The 15,567-nt window shown below is 44.4% G+C and overlaps 1 non-coding gene across 1 annotated transcript; it reads left to right on the top strand.

Annotated features, from left to right (window-relative positions):
* Positions 1 to 6,541: 6,541 nt before the first annotated feature.
* LOC133245441 (small nucleolar RNA SNORA70) lies at positions 6,542 to 6,677 on the top strand. The gene has a single exon (XR_009735698.1). It is a non-coding gene; the product is annotated as a small nucleolar RNA SNORA70 (small nucleolar RNA).
* The last annotated feature ends 8,890 nt before the right edge of the window (positions 6,678 to 15,567 follow it).

Consider the following 15,567-nt stretch of genomic DNA (forward strand, 5'->3'; position numbering starts at 1 on the left):
TGTGGGACCCCATAGACGGCAGCCCACCAGGCTCCCCCGTCCCTGGGATTCTCCAGGCAAGAACACTGGAGTGGGTTGCCATTTCCTTCTCCAATGCATGAAAGTGAAGTTGCTCAGTCGTGTCCGACTCTTCATGACCCCATGGACTGCAGCCCACTAGGCTCCTCCATCCATGGGATTTTCCAGGCAAGAGTACTGGAGTGGGATGCCATTGCCTTCTCCGAATGGAGTACTACTCAGCCATAAAAAAAGTACAAAACAATGCCGTTTGCAGCAACATGGATGCAACTGGAGATTATCATACTAAGTGAAGTAAGTCACAAAGAGAAAGACAAATACCATATGATATCACTTACATGTGGAATCTAAAATATGGTACTAATGAACCATCTACAAAACAGAAGCAGATTCGCAGGACTTTCCTGGTGGTACAGTGGATTGGAATCTGCCTGCCAATGCAAGGGACATGGGTTTGATTCCTGGTCCAGGAGGATTCCACATGCCATGGAGCAACCAGGGCCTGCATGCGGCAACTACTAAAGCCCGTGTGCTAAGAGCCTATGTTGCACAATAAGAGAAGCCACTGCAGTGGGAAACCCACACACCACAACAGAGTAGTTCTGGTTCACTGCAACTAGAGAAAACCCACATGGCAAAGAAGAGCCAGTGCAACCAAAAAATTAATTATTTTAAAAAGGAAACAGACACCAAGATCAGACTCGTCATTGCCAAGGGGGAGGGAGGTAGAGGAGGGAGAGAGATGTGCTGGGAATTTCAGATTGGTAGATACAAACTATTACATTTAGGATGGATAAGCAACAAGGTTCTACTGTATAACACAGGGAACTATATTCAGTCTCCTGGGATAAGCTATAAAGGAAAATAATATTTTAAAAATAATCTATAAAACGGAGTCACTTTGCTGTATAGCAGAGATTGGCAGGACTTTGTAAATCAACTGTGAAGTGAGATGAAAGTGAAAGTCTCTCAGTTGTGTCCAATTCTTTGTGACCCCATAGACTGTATTCTCCAGGCCAGAATACTGGAATGCATAGCCATTCCCTTCTCCAGGGGATCTCCCCAACCCAGGGATTGAACCCAGGTCTCCCAAATTGCAGGCAGATTCTTTACCAACTGAGCCACCAGGGAAGCCCAATTGTACTTCAATTAAAAAGAAAGACCAGTCATCCAGATTGGATGGGAGGGAGAAGAAGAAAGAGGTGAGGCTTCAATCCAGCTTGGAAAAGGGAAAGGATTTTAGTAAACAACGGAGCAGGAGGTGAGCAGAAGACACAGAAACAGGGTCTGTAGAGACCTTAATCTGCAAAGTGTCTGCAAAGCGGACAGTGAGGAGATAAGCTTGCAGGATGGAGAGTTCTTACTGGGGCACAGGGTGATAAGACTACCAGCCAATCTGGAGGCAGCAAAGGAGGGCTTCGATGTGGGGCCGAGATGGCAGCCTTCCGTGGGAAATGTTTGAAATGGGATATGACCCAGGGTGCTAATTCAGAGAGATTACCCTCCTACCCACCCCCACCAAAAAAGTAAAAGAAAACAACATATGTTTCCTGACCCTTTTGTTTAAGCTACAATTGAAAAATGGCACTTAAAGCTAGATGATTGGATTTTCCATATTATAAGAGCACGCGAGGAGTGGGCCAGCCAGGCCTTGTGCCGTTCTCCTCTGTGCACAGATAAATAATGGTGAAAACAGACAAAGCTGCAACCAATTATGCCTTAGGATAGTGGGTCCCAAAGTGCCTCCACACTGCTCGCTTCCAGATGCTGGTTTCCAGTTCTTGCTTCTAGTCCACTTTAGCTTTGGGCCTTCTCCTGGACTGGCAGTTTGAGTCTTATTTACATGGGCCATTAGTTTTGTTTTGTTTATTTGTTTGTTTGTTCATTGGTTTGTTTTAGAGCTCCATAATGGCAAAGAGAATTTCTTTAGTTTAACTGCTCCACTGAAAACTGATTTCTAGAGCCTTCACTTTTACCCCTCCAAACTTAAGTCTCTGTCCCTAAATCTGGGATGACTTTTCATTAGTTATCTATTTAAAACACCAAGTAAGCCCAACTGTTAAAGTTGGAGCTTGTCTACTCAACTATTAATAAATCTACCCTCTCACTGTAAATGATCCTGGTTCCTCCTTATAAAAGCCACATTCTTCAGAAAGGATGACACAAGCGTTGTGAAAAGACCACGCAAACACTTGGAAATGCAATATAAGTAAATATTTTATTTTCAGATCTCTCTCTGGAGGTGTAAATCTTTTAAGCAGCTTTGTAGCTACTTAAAAAATAAAGCTTCCTCCAGAGCCCCCACTAGTGTGCTTTAAAAAAATAAGGAAGAAAGAAGGAAAAATATGGATGTGCAGTGCACCCAGGTCCATTTGGGCATTTAATTTTCCTTCCCAGGTCCTGTATCACCCACTTGGGGCTTCATGTGTGTGAGTTCAGTTTCAGTTCCCCCGGACTCTGATTAACATAACAGGTTCTCTCCACACGCTAATGCTGCCTTTTGAAATGCACACAAAGGGAGTTGCACTACGTTTTTTAAAATGCACAAGCATTTCAGGATAACTAACAAGTTAAATGTGCAGGCTGTATCCAGATCCAGCTTTAGCAGTTTTCCATCATTAGCAACTGCCTCATTCCCTTAAAAGGTCTTGTAATCTCTTTTATAAATCCCTTGACATCACCAGCTGGCCCCTCTCCACCCCACTCAGAGCATTTTTCCTGAAACAGTGCTGGAGGGGCCTCAGAATTTTCCACCTCTCTGAGCAGCCAGGGCAATACCATTCACTGGCCAAAGGCAGCCTCTGTAATCTGAGCTCCATATAGATGATAACACTTTAATTGCAGCCAAGCTTAATTCAGAACAAATGTTCCTCAAGTCCGTACCTTTTTGGAGAAGCAACCCAGGCGAACAGCTAGAGGAGCGACAGAGTTGAGGTGAGGGCGGGAGGGGTGGGATTTGTTAACGCACACCTGACTGGACGAACGTGCTGAGCACATTACTAATACGCTACTGTGGCCCCGTCATCCGCCTCCGTGTGGCCCATGTCCACTCCCGGGACAGGGGCATCATTCTCCGTCTCTGCCTATTGCCCATGACCACATGTTCCAAGAAAGGTCCTTGCTAAGCCTAATGGTGGAATAGGGTATTCTAATCACTCAAATTTTCTGGTTAGTGGGAAGTTACCGTGGATATAGGGTTGACGAATGAGAATAAGGGACTTCCTTGCCAGCTAAGTGGCTCAAACTCTTCGCTCCCAATGCAGGGGGCCTGGGTTTGATCCCTAATCAGGGAACTAGAGCCTGCATGCCACAACTAAGACCCAGCATAGCCAAATAAATAAATAAAAGTGTTCTGTGCTTCCCAGGTGGCTCTGTGGTGAAGAATCCACCAGCCAAGGCCGGAGAAGCAGGAAACAGGGGTTTGACCCCTGGGTCAGGAAGATCCCCTGGAGGAGGAAATGGCAACCCACACCAGTATTCTTGCCTGGAGAAATATTGATTGTCCAGATAAGAATACTAGAGTGGATTGCCATTTCCTCCTCCAGGGGATCTTCCTGACCCAGGGGTCAAACCCATATGTCCTGAGTTACCGGCAGATTCTTTACCTTCTGAACCACCGAAGAAGCAATGGAATATTATTCAGCCTTAAAAAGAATGAAATTGAGGCATGTTCAACATGGGTGAACCTGACTACATGATGCTAAGTACACCAATCACAAAAGGACAAATAGTGTGGGGTTCCATTGTATGGGGATCCTAGAATAGCCAAATCCATGGGGACAGAAAGTATAATGGAGATTACCAGGGACAGAAGGGTGGGGAGAATAGGGAGTTATAGTTTACTGGGGATTGAGTTTCTGTTTGGAATGATGAAAAAATTCTGGAGATGGATAGTGGTGATGGTTGTACCACAATATGAGTGTGATTAGTACCGCAGAATTGTGTATTTTTAAATGGTGTAAGTAGCCTTTTAAAAGCTTGTTTCTGGAGCCATTGTATCTTTAAGCAAGGTGTTTTGGTTTCTTGTGGAGCTGCAGAGTCACTGTTAGGAATATCAGTGATCATTCTGCTGATAAGCAGGAAATATCTGATAACCAAATATTGATTGGTTTGATCTTAAATCATCACACACGCACTGTACTTTGTGACACTTCACGTTCTTCTGGAGACAGTTGGGATATTATACACACAAAGACAATGACACATTTTGAAATATTAGAATATTTGTAACACCTTGAGACCATCTCACATGCTATCTCAAGGCAAGTTTTATGGTTATTTCCATTGAAGTTTTGACAGATTTTAGAACTCAAAGGGTTGTGTGGAATTGGTTTCCATCTAAATATCAAGGGTAGGGTAAAAAGTCTCTTATAAATTCCAGTCGTGGGAGAGGGATGTCATTGCACTCAGTATGCATTTGCTGGATTCCTACTATGTGTCACTGTCATGAAATATTTATTCCACAGATATTTATTGGTTGCTAATTATGTGCCTATGAAGAGGTCTGAACAGTAAAAGGAATAGATGAAATGATTCCTCTTCTCAAGGAACTCACTTTGATCTATCAGAGTTAATACTAGGATTCAGATAATACAGAGATAAAGCAGCAAAAATGCCTCAAAGGGTACAAAAATGATGCCATAAGGGTTCAGAGTGAGAGAAATTACTCTGTATGGCAGTGGGAGTGGGTGGCAGTGGGTGGTGATGTAGGAAAACCTTTGTGGAGGAGGTGGTATTTGAGCTTGGCATTAAAGGATTATATTGCGTTGGCCAAAATGTTCTTTTGGGTTTTTTTTCAATAAGATGTTACAGAAAAACCTTAACAACCTTTTTGGCCAACCCAATATTACTTCCATGGGCAAGATCAGAAAGAGGCATTCCAGGAAGAGGAAAGAGCGAATCAGACTCTTGCTAACTGTCACTTAATATACTGAAGGTTGCAGTGCCCCACCTCCCAGGCCTCCTCTGCAGGGGCATTATAAGATTACCTGAGACTTCTTTGTTGTAAGTCAGTGAGTCCTGCTCAGTTGTCCACTGAGCTCTGCAGGCCCTTCCCAAATTAACTCAAGGGGCCTGACTACAGAAATTTAGAATGAGATGAGCAGCACTTGCCAAGACCTTTCTGAACTCAGACCTCTAGCCTGTAGCTTTGTGCCCTTGGACCAGAAAATGACAAGGGTCCCAAAACAGGGCTTTGCTTCCTGTTTTAGCCAGTAAGAGCAAACGGAGATAGAGAAAGTAGTTGCTTGTTTTGAACACAATTCTTTATAGAAAAGAAAGCAATTGATGCTCTGGGCAGAGAATGAAGCCTGAACTTACCTACCAGCCTGTCTTACACACTTGTGCACACACATGGATACACATACATCCGTGATTTCAGGGGCCAGAAGGAATCGCAACACCTCTGTTCTGCACTCACCCACAGCCTGCACAAGACCAAAGGATAAAATCCCTTATTTTGCAACACAAATCCCCCAGCAGTGATTACACATTGACCTCTGAGAGTCATACTCTGATAGAGCATGTTTTCTTGACATTTGCTTCTGTGGGGGGAAGGTAAGCCTGCCCCCACCACACCCCCGCGCCCGAGGAGAGGATGTGAAATCACATGTAGTGATCTCCTGCCACCTGCTAGGAAGTGCCTGGCACTTTCACTGACTTTATCTCACTTAATCCTCACAGCAACTCTGGAGGTTGGGGATCACCAACTCTACTTGTAACTAAGACCTCAGACCTCAAACTCATGCCTATCTATTCCAGATTCCAGGCAACATCCAAGTTTAGGGAAAATGTAGGAAGAGACAAACTTTTCCAAATGCACTTTTCCAACATTCCCAGAGTTGACCTGATGCATGTGTGTGTGTTTATGCAAACACACGCACAGGTGTAGCAAAGACACAACTACGGCCTCAGCCATCACACTGCCTGAATTAAATCCTGGCTGCATCTCTTCGGAGCTCTGTAACCTTGGTAACACAATTAACCTCTCTGTGTCTTCCCATTTGTAAAATGTAAACAACAGTAGCATTTATGATATTTGAGATGGTCTTCAAAATAATATGGGATGGAGAATCATGTATGGATATAAACGAAACAAGACTGGTCATGAGTTGATAATTAGAGTTGTTGTTTAGTCCCTAAGTTGTATCCGATCCTTGTGTGACCCTATGGACTGTAGCCCACCAGGCTTCTCTGTCTATGGGATTTCCCAGGCAAGAACACTGGAGTCAGTTGCCAATTCAGTCTCCAGGGAATCTTCCTGACTGATCAAACCCATGTCTCCTGCAATGGCAGGTGGATTCTTTACCACTAAGCCACCAGCGAAGCCCATGATAATTATTGTACATGGGAGTTTATCACATTCTTTTGGTCTGCTTTTGCATATGTTTGGCATCTTCCATTAAAAAAGTTTTAAAGAGTATCATTCACAAAAGCCCAAATGTGGAAACAACCCAGATGTCCATTAACAGATGAACAAATCAATAAAACATAATACGTACATACAGTGGAATATCTTTCCGCTTTGAAAAGGAATGAAATTCTGCTCTTTTCCCTGTGGGGTCCTGGTGTGCAGTGTCTGCAAACAGCAGCCTCCTTGGTAGTTAGTGTATGCAGCCTGTGGCCTCTGTGTGTTGCCCTAAGGAAGCCTGGAGTCAGCCCTTCCCAGTGGACATTCATGACTGGCATGCTGTCCCCAGTCTAGGCTCCAGATAGGTGTGTGCAGTGCCTTTGAAAAGCCCCTGGGCACAGTAGCCAGGGTTCGCATTGAGCAAGTCATAATGTCCATCCGTACCAAGCTACAAAACAAGGAGCATGTGACTGAGGCCCTAACAGGGCCAAGTTCAAGTTCCCGGGCCACCAGAAGATCCATGTCTCTAAGAAGTGAGGATTTACTAAGTTTAATGCTGGTGAATTTGAAAACATAGTGGCAGGAAAGTGGCTCATCCTGGACGGCTGTGGAGTCAAATATGCCCTAATTGTGGCCCCCTGGTCGAATGGCAGGCCCCACATTTATGAGAGCCTTGTCTTGTCCCCTCCTTACTCGCACCCACCAATAAATCCTACTTTCTTGTCAAAAAAAAAAAAAGAATGAAATTCTGACACATACTATAGTATGGGTGAACTTTAAAGAATTATGCTAAGTGAAATAAGCCAGTCACAAAAGGACAGATATTGTACTATTCCACTTACATGAGATACATAGACAATTTCCTAGAGAGAGAAAGTAGAATAGAGATTGCCAGGCTCCTCTGTCTGTGGGGATTCTCCAGGCAAGAATACTGGAGTGGGTTTCCATGCCTTCCTCCAGGGGATCTTCCCAACCCAGGTATCAAACCCAGGTCTCCCATATTGCAGGCAGATGCTTTACCATCTGAGCCACCAGGGAAGCCTGGAAAGAGAGAGGTGATGAGGAGTTATTGGGAATAGAGTTTCTGTTTGAGATAATGAAAAATTTCTGGAGATGGGCAGTGATGATGGTTACACAACATTTAGAACATACTTAATACCACTGAATTGTACAATTCCACTGAATTACACACTTTAAAAATGGTTAAAATAATGAGTATTATGTATGAATGTGTGCATGCTCAGTAGCTCGGCTGTGTCAGGCTCTTTGCAACCCCATGCACTGTAGCCCGTCAGGCTCCTCAGTCCATATGATTTTCCAGGCAAGAATATTGAAGCCTGGAGTAGGAAAGTTGCCATTTTCTACTCCAAGTTTTATATATATTTCCCCATGATTAAACAAACAAGGAATGAGATCATTCGTTAAAAGTACTTAGAATTTTGGACACATTGTAAACTCTCAGTATTTGTCATTTGGACTTCCCTGGTGGTCCAGTGGCTAAGACCCGAAGCTCCCAATGCAGGGGGCCCAGTCCCTGGTCAGGGAACTAGATCTCACATGCTGCAGCTGAGTTCACGTGCCACAACTAAGGATCCAACATGCCACAACGAAGACCCAATGCACTCAAATAGATATATTTTTTAATTTGTTTAAAAAAAAAACGTGTTATTGTGATCGGATGCACACCACAGTGGCGCTGGTGGTACATGGAGACAAGAGGGTCCATGCGGCCTCTCAGAGACATGTATTGGGACTATGCTGCATTGTCTGTCCCCACGGAGTTCTCTTCTCAGGCCCTGTGTTCAAACCTGTGCATGTCTAAATTGCCTGGATGTACAACCATGTGATATGGGATTTCTTGACACACCCGGAAATGAATGCATGACCCAGTGAGTTACAAAACAATGTTTTGTAGTCAGTACTGCTAGCTGTCAAATCAGTCGTGGGTTACCATGGCCAAATAGGAGCAGATCTCCTATGCAGAGAACTAGAAGAAAATTTGCAGGTACCCCCCAGATTTCCTTCCAACCTACAACAAAAAATGATTTCAGGTGGCAATGCAAGGATTCAGGCCACATACAGAATGCTCTTGAGCCCATTCAAAAACTTAATTAGCCACCACCTGCAGTCACCCAATAGAAGTGGTTCTGGCAAACCTGTAGGATCTTCAAAAACCCACCAAGCAGGAATAGAAATAATCCTGGAGCTCTGGCTGCGCATGCGCACATACACACACACACACCCTCTGTCATTCATGATAAAGTTTATTTTCATACCGTGCATTACAGTTTTCCTAAGCTCTTTTGCTGGTATTCTCTCATCTAATGCTCATGACAACGTTCTGAGAGAAGTGTGAGTATGGTTCTCATTGTGCAAATAAGAAAACTAACAATCACTCAGGGACGATATTGGATTTTTCCAACAGCAGGTAGGCAGAGTTTTCAGTTCAGTCGCCCAGTTGTGTCTGACTCTTTGCAACACCATGGACTGCAGCACGCCAGGCCTCCCTGTCCATCACCAACTCCTGGACTGTACTCAAACTCATGACCTTCGAGTCAGCGATGCCATCCAACCATCTCATCCTCTGTCATCCCCTTCTGCGCCTGCCTTCAATCTTTCCCAGCATCAGGGGCTTTTCAAATGAATCAGTTCTTCGCCTCATGTGGCCAAAGTATTGGAGCCTCAGCTTCAACATCAGTCCTTCCAGTGAATATTCAGGACTGATTTCCTTTAGGATGCACTGGTTGACTCTCCTTGCTGTCAAGAGACTCTCAAGAGTCTTCTCCAACACCACAGTTCAACAGCATCAATTCTTGGGCACTTAGCTTTCTGTATAGTCCAACTCTCACATCCATACATGACTACTGGAAAAACCATAGCTTGACCAGACAGATCTTTGTTGGCAAAGTAACGTCTCTGCTTTTTAATATCCTGTCTAGGTTGGTCATAACTTTTCTTCCAAGAAGTAAGCATATTTTAATTTCATGGCTGCAGTCACCATCTGCAGTGATTTTGGAGCCCAGAAAAATAAAGTCTCTCACTTTTCCCCATCTATTTGCCATGAAGTGATGGGACCAGATGCCATGATCTTAGTTTTCTGGATGTTGAGCTTTAAGCCAACTTTTTCACTCTCCTCTTTCACTTTCATCAAGAAGCTCTTTAGTTCTTCTTTGCTTTCTGCCGTAAGGGTGGTATCATCATATCTGAGGTTATTGATATTTCTCCCAGCAATCTTGATTCCAGCTTGTGCTTCTTCCAGCCCACCATTTCTCATGATGTATTCTGCATGTAAGTTAAATAAGCAGGGTAACAATATACAGCCTTGACGTACTCCTTTCCCGATTTGGAACCAGTCTGTTGTTCCATGCCCAGTTCTAACTGTTGCTTCCTAATCTGCATACAGGTGTCTCAAGAGGGCGGTCAGGTGGTCTGGTATTCCCATCTCTTGAAGAATTTTCCACAGTTTGTGGTGATCACACAGTCAAAAGCTTGGTCATAGTCAATAAAGCAGAAATAGATATTTTTCTGGAACTCTCTTGCTTTTTCAATAATCCAACGGATGTTGGCAATTTGATCTCTTGTTCCTCTGCCTTTTTTAAATCCAGCTTGAATATCTGAAAGTTCATGGTTCACATACTGTTGAAGCCTGGCTTGGAGAATTTTGAATGTTACTTTGCTAACGTGTGAGATGAGTGCAATTGTGCGGTAGTTTGAGCATTCTTTGGCATTGCCTTTCTTTGGAATTGGAATGAAAACTGACCTTTTCCAGTCCTGAGGCCACTGCTGAGTTTTCGAAATTTGCTGGCATATTGAGTGCAGCATTTTCACAGCATCATTTTTAAGATTTGAAATAGCTCAGCTGGAATTCTATCACCTCCACTAGCTTTGTTTGTAGTGATGCTTACTAAGGCCCACTTGACTTCACATTCCAGGATGTCTGGCTCTAGATGAGTGATCACACCATCATGATCATCTGGGTCCTGAAGATCTTTTTTGTATAGTTCTTCTGTGTATTCTTGCCACCTCTTCTTAATATCTTCTGCTTTTGTTAGGTCCATTTCTGTCCTTTATTAACCCCATCTTTGCATGAACTGCTCACTTGGTATCTCTAATTTTCTTGAAGAGATCTCTGGTCTTTCTGATTCTATTGTTATCCTCCATTTCTTTGCACTGATCACTGAGGAAGGCTTTCTTATATCTCCTTGCTATTCTTTAGAAATCTGCATTCAAATGGGTATATCTTTCCTTTTCTCCTTTACCTTTTGTTTCTCTTCTTTTCACAGCTATTTCTAAGGCCTCCTCAGACAACCATTTTGCCTTTTTGCATTTCTTTTTCTTGGGGATGGTCTTGATCCCTGTCTCCTGTACAATGTCATGAACCTCCATCCATAGTTCATCAGGCACTCTGTCTATCAGATCTAATCCCTTGAAATCTATTTCTCACTCCTACTGTATAATCGTAAAGGATTTGATTTAGGTCATACCTGAATGGTCTGGTGGTTTTCCCTACTTTCTTCAATTTAAGTCCGAATTTGGCAATAAGGAGTTGATGATCTGAGCCACAGTCAGCTCCCAGTCTTGTTTTTGCTAACTGTATAGAGCTTCTCCATCTTTGGCTGCAAAGAATATAATCAATCCGATTTCGGTGTTGACCATCTGGTGATGTCCATGTGTAGAGTCTTCTCTTGTGTTGTTGGACGAGGGTGTTTGCTATGACCAATGTGTTCTCTTGGCAAAACTCTATTAGTCTTTGCTCTGCTTCATTCTGTAGTCCAAGGCCAAAGGTGTTTCTTGACTTCCTACTTTTGCATTCCAGTCCCCTATAATGAAAAGGACATCTTTTTTGGGTGTTAGTTCTAGAAGGTCTTGTAGGTCTTCATAGAACCATTCAACTTCAGCTTCGTCAGCATTACTGGTCAGGGCATAGCCTTGGATTATTGTGATATTGAATGGTTTGCCTTGGAAACGAACAGGGATCATTCTGTTGTTTTTGAGATTGCATCCAAGTACTGCATTTCGGACTCTTTTGTTGACCATGATGGCTACTCCATTTCTTCTAAGGGATTTTTGCCCACAGTGGTAGATATAATGTTCATCTGAGTTAAATTCACCCATTCCAGTTCATTTTAGTTCGCTGATTCCTAAAATGTTGACGTTCACTCTTGCCATCTCCTGTTTGACCACTTCCAATTTGCCTTGATTCATAGACCTAACGTTCCAGGTTCCTGTGCAATAATGCTCTTTACAGCATCAGACTTTCCTTCTATCACCAGTCACATCCACAGCTGGGTGTTGTTTTTGCTTTGGCTCTCTTCTTCATTCTTTCTGTAGGCAGAAGTGAAGTGAAGTGAAGTGAAGTGAAGTGGCTGAGTCGTGTCCGACTCTTTGCGACCCCATGGACTGTAGCCTGCCAGGCTACATGGAGAATCCGTCCATGGGATTCTCCAGGCAAGAATACTGGAGTGGGTTGCCATTTCCTTCTCCAGAAGCCAGGTCTAAAAGGCAAGCCCTCTGTTCATACTGCATACCTTCTGTGCATTCCTTCTCTCCAGTCCTTGACACCCATACCCCTACTCCTCTGTAAGCCTATCTGCCTGCAGTTCCTTTGATGGGAGGGGTTTCTGGAAAGACGCACTTCTGCAAAGCTGAGGCTGAAGACTTGCTTCTTTGCCTTCATTAGGGCTCCTCAGGAGGAGTAATGAACACTGTAACCTGGGGGTCAGTGCTCACTCAGAAAGGCTTCCCTGGATGCCCCAACCCTGACACCCCCCTCTAAGCAATCTTCTTCCCCATAATTCTGCTCAGCTTCACTGATCCGTGTCCCCCATGGCATCACTGCAAGACGAGGAGTGAAATGTCCAATGCTGCCCCCAGCAGAATGACAGTGTTGTTCTCCCAGCATTCATAACATCTCAGGCTTCCTTGATCTCTGCCTCTGACATTCACAGCACGGGAGACCCCTCTTTCCCCACTGCTCACAGAGCCTCTTTAGGATCTTTTGTGACACCCCAATCTCTGAGTTTAACCTACATACAAGCACCAGTTGGGACAGTGGACTGGACCCATTGACCAGCCACGGTGCTCTCTCTGCTCAGGAGCGAGAGACTAATGCTCTGCAAAGCTGTGACTGAATCAGAATCAACCTCACTCCCGTCACAGCCAAGACTCTTCCCTTCAGGGCTCGCTCTGTCTTAGTCATTGACTCCTTCATTCATTTATTCAGGAATGATGTTACATGCACACGTTTCATCTCCCTACCCCAATGAGCTGGTGCGAACCAAAATATCACGCATGACTTGGGAATGGAAATGAATTGTCAGGGAAAGCTCATCTGTGCCTGAGAATGATATTGAGATGACCACCCATGCTTCAGTGGAGCTCGTGAGTGGTATCTGACATTCCTGAGTAGGTCTGGGTTATGCTGTGCTCCCAGTTGCTATTTCACACACAGCAAGACTACTCAGTGTGGCTACAGGAAAAGGTTACCCCATCTTTCTCCAGATTCTACTAGCGTTGGCTAGGATCATGGATTAGGGAGACCCTGTGAGATTTCCACCTCCAGTTTACCTCTGAGCCTCATTCTCCTCCCTGGTTATTCACAACTCTGATATCATTGCCATCCCCACTCTCCTGCCATCCTTGCTCCTGGTCATGCTAAGGTCTGTGCCCAGGACAGGGACACTTTCAAAGGTTCCAGGAAATACGAATCCATGCTGTTCTATCATTTCCCATTTTCTTTATTATTTAGAGAAATTTTATTAAGCTGGAAGACACCTTTAGGGTCAGCTCCTTTAACCCCATCTTTTTACATAGGGGGGCTAAAACCCAGAGAAGTTAAATGAATTTTGAAAAGCCACACAGCTGACAGCAGAGTTGGAATTGGATCTCAAGCTTTTAGGTCCTGTCATCATCCCCGTCGCCAGCTATCATCCGCCTGCCACGCAGAATTCTGCAGGCTATGCCTGTGGCAAGGCTTCCAAGGCAGGCCAGATACTGACTCTGTCCGCTGGTCACACAGCTGATTGCTGCCATAGAGCCCATCTGGTTTGCGTCAAAGCACCATTTTCTTCAGAAAGCAGTCTCTGGTGCCCTCAAGGGGCAGAACTTAGTAGTGTGAACCGCTCCACTGGTCCAGACATAGCCAGGAAGCTGCCTGAGAAATAAACCCTCTGATCCACCCCAACCCCAATTTTACAGAATACTTTGGGTTCACCTTTTCGTTTTAAAGATCATGAAACATTTTTAAGAATATCAAAATATGTTTGAAACACAAACTGCCCCTAATACTTTCATGCCCAGCCCCCCTGTGAAAACTGGAGAGCCCACAGGGCCATGCCAAGTGCCTGCCCCCCAAAGAATTTGAACTTGAAATGTGTGAGCAGAAGGGAAAGTGGTGAGATGACTCTCCTCTGGAGAAAGAGGTGCTTGTTTCCTCTCCCTTGCTCCTTGGAGCCACAGTGCCGCCCTCTCATAAAGGACTGGAGATGAGTGTTCAGGATCTGGAGCAATTGGTGACCTGGGTGGAAGGGACCATGAAAGGAAGAGTCCAGAGTCCTGGGAGTTTCCAGAGCAGCAATGACAGGGAGTGAGACCCAAGCTGTGATCTTCCTTTCTGCCTAAGAGCTGAAAGGCCCCCAGTGCGGTCTTTGTGATTGTTCTGTGAGAGACATCTAGAAACTGTGGCTTTTTCTCCACTAACAACTGACATAGACTCTATGTAAGCAAGGCTTCCCTGGTAGCTCAGATGGTAAAGCGTCTGCCTGCAATGCAGGAGACCTGGGTTCGATCCCTGGGTCGGGAAGATCCCCTGGAGAAGGAAATGGCAACCCACTCCAGTATTCTTACCTGGAGAATTCCATGGACAGAGGAGCCGGGTAGGCTACAGTCCATGGGATCGCAAAGAGTCCATGGGATCGCAAAGAGTCGGACATGACTGAGTGACTTCACTTCACTTCATATGTAAGCAAAGTTAGTTGTTCTGTCATCTGTTCCCATAGCCCTGTTAGGACGCTTTTCTTGTGTTGTATCTTGTTTCAACTCTGACTCTCAAACTATCCAATGTAACAAACACTTATCCAGTGCCTCTGTTTGGCAGGGACTGTGGGCTGCCACAGAGACTTAAGGAACTCTGATGTGTCTCTGAACCTCCTGCTTAGCCAGCACATCACAGCTAGGGAAGTATTCGGTTTGAGTACTGTGTTTTTTTTGGCTTCCCTCATGACTCAGATAGTAAAGAATCTGCCTGCAATGCAGGAGACCCGGGTTTGCTCTCTGGGTCAGGAAGCTCCTCTGGAAAAGGGAATGGCTACCCACTCTAGTACTCTTGCCTGGAGAATTCCATGGACAGAGGAGCCTGGCGGGCTGCAGTCCATGGGGTCACGCAAGAGGTGGACATGTCTGAGCAACTAACACTTTCACTTTTTTCACTGTGTTTTTGGGCAAGATGATTAGAGATACAGATTCTCCGTGTGAAGTGTGCAAGTCTAGATACCTAGGTTTCTGTTATGTGTGTTGTTCTTACATATGTGACCAACAGGTCTTGTCCCCTTTTCACCCCCTTTTGTGGTTGATGGTTGTATAAGTCAGGGTAATTGACCCTAGCAGTTATAACAAACAATCCCACAGGTCTCAGTAATATGGCACAAAATAAAAGTTTATTCCTCAGTCACACTGATTTGAAGTGGATGTTCCTGGTCAAGCAGCTCTTCTGGGCAGCTCTCTACTAAGACAGTGGCTCGAGATTCAGGTTTCTTCTTTACTGCACTCTACTTTGTCATCTCGATCAGATCCTCTGCATGCAGTCAGATGACAACGAGAGAGATGAAAATCCACGTATCTGGAACTTTACCAGCTCAGCCAGAGGTGACACACAACACTTCTGCTCAAGATCTTTTGATGAAGACTAGTTACATGGTTCCTGCCACATGCATTAGGAGCAGAGACTTGCGGGATCTGGCTGGACCACTGCTTGCCAGCAGTTACTCGTCATCTTGGAAGGAGCATGAATTTTTGGCTAGTCATCCCTGCCAAAACAGCACTTTAGGATAATTACGCATTAAAGTTATTTTTCCTTATAAAAATTAAAAAAATAAAATAAATTTTAAAAAAATAATGAAAAGTAAAAAAAAGAATGATTGTTTGGCTTACAAGGGTTTTATTCTGCAAAATCCAGAAGACAACCTGTTACTAAGAAGATATAT

Source organism: Bos javanicus, chromosome 3, assembly GCF_032452875.1.
Source record: "Bos javanicus breed banteng chromosome 3, ARS-OSU_banteng_1.0, whole genome shotgun sequence".
Lineage (NCBI taxonomy): Eukaryota > Metazoa > Chordata > Mammalia > Artiodactyla > Bovidae > Bos > Bos javanicus.